Below are 6,109 nucleotides of genomic sequence, written 5' to 3'. Positions count from 1 at the left end.
TGAGACTAGCAACCTCAGACTGACCACTATACACTTCTTGCTATAACGATGAGCTGGCTCCGCACACTGAGAGACAAAGCAAGCCCTTCCTTCCTCAAGCTGTGTTCCTGGTGTGTTTTGTCACAACAAGAAAAGTGCCGAACACACATTTTCAACAGAACTGCCCTTCCATTCTTGTGTGAATGGATGCCGTTGTGTTGTTGATGTTACCGATTGGTAAGACAACAGAAGTCAAACACATTTCTTCCAGAAGGTTCCATGGTGGCACTAGGAAAGGGTTGCAATTAACAACCGGGGTATTCAATTGGAGTAAGAGCAGCCCAGATGAAGCATGGCAAGTTATAACTCAGGGTTATTGGCAGGGAAGTAGACATAATAGAATAACAGCAAAAAGGGTTGGTATCTGCCTAGCTCTTGTACTTTAAAGGCTTATTATAAGTAGAAAGGTTTGTGTCTTTTATCTGGGGACTGAATGATCAAAGGCAGGGTAAAACCCCCAATTGAGATTAAATATTTACTACAACACTGGGCTACTTTATGCTTTAGCTACAACCCCACACCTGGATCTGCTTTGACAAAAGGCCTTAATGCTGGGGGTCTGATTCTTCATCTGTAAAATGCTAATAGCACTGGCTTTCCTCAAAGGCAACCTCCTCCTATATGTACTCATCAAAGCCTCCCAATCCCTTCCGTGATTGTGAATTTGCCCCTGTATCTCTCCCCATGGATGGACCTGTGGTCACATCATGTCACTGTGCTAGCTTCTCCTTCATTATATCCTGCATGCTTTCTCCAGAGACTTCATCACAAGGAGTGATTGAGGACTGATGGATAGCTATATAATACGAATTGATACCCAGTGGTGGATGCCTATCCCCACAGTGTTCTGAAAGCTGTGTACAGGAGTGCCCACAGATGCTCTGTTCAGCATTTGCATGTCTCAGCTTAGCACAGAACACTGGTCACTAAACTCCTGGTAAATAGTGGAAAGAATTGCAGAGCTCTGAACAAATTTACTAAAACTTTCCCAGTTTCCCTGTGTTCAACTATAAAACGGTGATAATAACAGTACGGGACTCCAAAGTCTTTGTAGTATCTGCTATTTAAAGCACTGAGCAGGGCAGGCACTCGGTACATGGTAGTTATCCATGCTGATATTTCCTACAACATACTATAGGCTACAGGAGTTCATCCCTATTTTCAAATAGCTCATCATCCCACAAAAAGAAGAGGAGAGGGGAGAGGAAGAAGACAGCCACATAGGCAGTTAGAATTCTTCAGGGTAAGGCATAATAAATTAGCCCACAGGACCCCTGGCCTAAGGCAAAAACAGAAGCAGCTAATATTCAGGTCATCTTTTGTCTTATATCTCCCCAGGAACTCTGAGGAGCCCCATAGTCTCAGCCATAAACAGGGCATCTCAGAGAGGATTAACTAAACCTTACCTCTTTGGTGTCCACCTCCTAGACTCTATCTACCTGGGAGAAGCCATGTCTTTCTCTTTCCATGCCCTTAAGATGGTGGTGGTGGTGGTGTGTGGGTGGGTATACCTGTGCATTCCTACTAAGAAATTAAAGCTCTTTGAAGACAAAGGTTGTCTATAGAATCAGTTGTTTACCATTCTGTTGGCTTGCCTCATTTAACTGATATATGTATTCAGAGGACCCGAGCCATGGGCCTCCTAAAGACCCTGTGTATGCCTACCAAAGACAAAAGAGTGATGGGATCAAAGGCAAGTGGATCTGAGAGCTGGAGACTATTGTAGTCTGCATAGTGAGTTCAGCTGCATCAGTGCGGGAAGAAATAAGTGAATGTGTGAATGAATGAATGAATGAATGAATGAATGAATGAATGAATAGGACATGAGATCTCATAAAAATGGCAGACTGAGTAGGATCAGCAAGAACAAGCAGACTGCAAGTAGAGGCAGTACATGAATCTAGAACATCCTCATATTCAGAATGTTTCTAAATAGATCAAAGAAAGTGGAGCCTCCCAAGAGGCGCCTCAAGGCTCTGTACTCCTCAGCTTCCTTGTATTGTACCTACAGCCTCCACCCCAGAGCTGCTTTGATATGAGGTCTTTAAACATTGGGGGGAAATCGCTTAACTGCTGTCTGAGTCTTCATCTGTAAAATAGAGCTAGTGGCACTGACCTTCTTCATAGAGCTATTGTGTAGGATAATTAATTAATGATTGCAGAAGCCATTGAAAGTGTGACATAAATGCTAAGCATTATTTCCATACAGTCTCTGCTGACTGCTCCCAACACACTCAGGTCTCAGTGCCTTTGATCTGTGGCTCCCCTGAAATGGAGCAAAAGCTGCTTTGTGTCCTCAGGTAAATGCATAATGAATGGGCTTCATTGTTAAAGGTTACTTAACGGTATCACTTTTTTTTTAATGGGCACAGAACTATATAAGCTCATAGTTACTGTGTCAGAGGGAGAGAAATGAGACAGCTAAGGCCACTAGGAGATTGAGACCCAAGCCATGGCCCTCAGAAAGACCTTGTGTATGCATACCAGGAGAGAGACAAAGAGTGATGGCGTCAAAGGCTTTCTGTGAGTTTGAGGCTAGTGTGGTCTACACAGTGAATTGCATGCCAGCCATGGCTTCATAGTGAGATCCTGTCTTTGATGATGATGATGATGATGACGATGATGATGGTGACAATGACAATAAAGGAATAACAAAGGAAAAAAAAAAACAGATGGGGAGCTGAACAGAGTCAATGGTAGGAAGAAGCAGGTAGGCTCCTGCAGTCAGATTTCGGTTCATAATACAAGAAATGATGTATGAACTCAGGAGTGGGAACTCTGTCACCATTTCTACCTCAAGCCTCTGGGTTTCCTCCTTTTTGCTCACCAGTTCTTCCATGGGGAAGATTGTGTTTGTCTTCTCACATCATCTCTGCTAAAGATAGAGGAGGACAGGGCTGAAGTTGCAAAGCTTTTACTCTCCCCAGGGTCTCCTCCTGAGTTGTCTTCACAGATAGATAGATAGGCAGGTAGATAGATGATAGATAACAGGCATACAAATGATAGGTAGAAGATAGATAGATAGATAGATAGATAGATAGATAGATAGATAGACAGACAGACAGATAGATAACAGAATACAAATGATACATAAGTAGATGGATAATAGATAGATAGATAGATAGATAGATAGATAGATAGACAGATAGATAGACAGATAACAGAATACAAATGATACATAAGTAGATAGATGATAGATAGATAGATAGATAGATAGATAGACAGACAGATAGACAGATAGATAACAGAATACAAATGATACATAAGTAGATAGATGATAGATAGATAGATAGATAGATAGATAGATAGACAGATAGACAGATAGATAACAGAATACAAATGATACATAAGTAGATAGATGATAGATAACAGGCATACAAATGATAGGTAGATAGGTAGATAGATAGATAGATAGATAGATAGATAGATAGATAGATAGACAGATAGATAGATAACAGAATATAAATGATAGATAGATAGGTAGATAGATAGATAGATAGATAGATAGATAGATAGATAGATAGATAGATAGACAGATAGATAACAGAATACAAATTATACATAGGTAGATAGATGATAGATAGATAGATAGATAGATAGATAGATAGATAGATAGATAGATAGACAGATAGATCAAAATGGCCCCATCTCAGTGCCAGGGAGAACTTTAATCCCACCTCTCATCCCAAAATTCCAAAGAAAAGTTTGATGCCCAGGTGAAAACCACTTCAAAGAAAAGAAAAAGTCTCAAAAACTATAGATTGCTTTATTTGATTGAATAGCAAAAAAGAAAAAGAAAATGGAAAAGTACAATCCTCTTAAATGGTCCCTTCTAGTTTAGACTAAATAAGTAAATAACTAAGTATACAAACAAACAAACAAACAAACTTCGATCTGGAGAAATTTCAAGTAGCTAAGCCATCCGGTTCTTACCAAGGTGCCAGCACACAGGAGGAAAGGTCTCCTAACAAAAAGAGCTGAGGAAACTGGTACCCACACAGAGCATACTGAAACTTAAGCTCTGCCTCTGACTCTACAGAAAAATCAACCCAAAATATGTTAATGACATTAGCATAAGACCTGAAGCCTTAGGATTACTACAGGGACACATGAAACATTTCCAGACTCACACGTAAGTAGTGCCTTCTTGATGGGATTATAGACACTCAGAAGGTAACAAAAGGAGATGACCAATCAGGTTGCATCAAGTAATGGACTTCTGTATGGCCAGGGCAACAACCAAAGGTGAGAAAACTATAGACAGAGAAGAAAATCTTTGCCAAATGTTCACGAATATTCTAGAACACACGAAGAACTCAAAAAATTAAACACACACACACAAATGTAATCTGTTCAACAAATGAGCAAATAGACCTAACCTACAGGTCTCAAAAATATATAAGTAAGTGGTCAACAAAGGTGTTAAATTGTCCAACGCTGTTAGCCACCACCAGGGAGCAGCAAATTCCCACTATCTGGTTTCCACCTCATCCGAATCAGATTGGCAGCCATCACAAAGTTAACAGCAGGTGCTAGTATGGTGTTGGAAAAAGGAAGTCTTATGCACAGCTGGTGAGAAGGTAAATTACCACAGCCAATATGAAATCAACATGAAGGGGTTCCCTTAACAACTAAAACCACATCGCCCAGAGGACCCAGCTTCCACTTCTGTGTGTCTACCCCCCCAAAAAAGAATCAACTTATTATACCAATATCGATAGATGCATATTTGCCACAGCACTATTCATAACTGGAAATTACAGAATCTACATAGGTATCCTTTGACAGACAGAGGATAAAGAAATGGAGTTGGGTACCAGAGGGAAGGCTTCGTGGGTGGAATTGTTTGCCATGGAACCTGATGACCTGAATCCAGCGAGACCCTTGGACCCAAAAGTTGTAGTGAGGAGGTCACTTTCTCTGACCTCTACACCTTCACAGTGATGTGTTTTCGCACTCACAAATAAATAAGCATAATCTTTACTTAAGAATTTCTTTTCGGGGGCGTGGTGGCGCATGCCTTTAATCCCAGCACTCGGGAGGCAGAAAAGTAGGCGGATTTCTGAGTTCGAGGCCAGCCTGGGCTACAGAGTGAGTTCCAGGACAGCCACGACTATACAGAGAAACCCTGTCTCGAAAAATCAAAAAAAACAAAACAAAACAAAACAAAACAGGGGTGTCTCTCACCTTTACTGACCAAGCAGAGGCCGTCCAGCCAACAAGCCCTAAGGATCTTCCTGGCTCAGCCTCCTCAGTGCTAGAATNAAAAAAAAAAAAAAAAAAAAAAAAAAAAAAAAGAAATTCTTTTCTCCATTCATATAGAACAACGGATCTATGTTGTTTGCAAGAAAATGGATGGAACTGAACGTTGCCATGTTAAATGATACAACCTAGTCCTGAGATGGAAGTAAAAGGGTGTAAAAGGGAAAGAGAGGATGGGGAGGGAGGATAAAACTCAAGAGTATGCACACAATAAAAGCACATTAAATGCACGTGTGGGCTTGTCACAGCAAAACTTATTTTTCAATTAATATATGCTAAAAACAAAAGAAGAAAACAATCTATTTGTGTTTGGATTTTAGAAATATAGCCTATATTTTGTAATCCTCCGGGCTAAATCTTTGATTGTTAGAGCTAATCTTTAAATCATATTATTTTTAAAAACCTACATAGATTAACGATGTACTCCTCTCTATATATTCTGTTAAATAATACCCAAACACAGCTGTCATATATAACCCTCTACGTTTCACTGCCTTGACGACAGGGATTTTATTTCTGTTAGTTGGCCTTGCCCTTTACTGTCATTCCCCTGTAATTGTGGTTTTCTGCCGACCTGCTTTTATTTCAGCTCCCTTTTGAAAATCTTCCTTGACTATGCTTAGTTAATTCAAAGTTTGGAATGGTTGGCGAACGGCGAATGGGGACAAAAACCTTCCACGACGTGGGACAATATCGCCACCCAGTGGCTAAAATGGGCTTCCCTCTCTGCATCCTTCCAGATTTTTCCCTTCGGGTTTTCACATCATTTCTCTAAAGAACAGAAATGTCCTTAAAGAAGGTACCGCCC

This window comes from Mus caroli, chromosome 17 (assembly GCF_900094665.2).
Source record: "Mus caroli chromosome 17, CAROLI_EIJ_v1.1, whole genome shotgun sequence".
NCBI lineage: Eukaryota > Metazoa > Chordata > Mammalia > Rodentia > Muridae > Mus > Mus caroli.
This window is presented reverse-complemented; position numbering follows the sequence as displayed.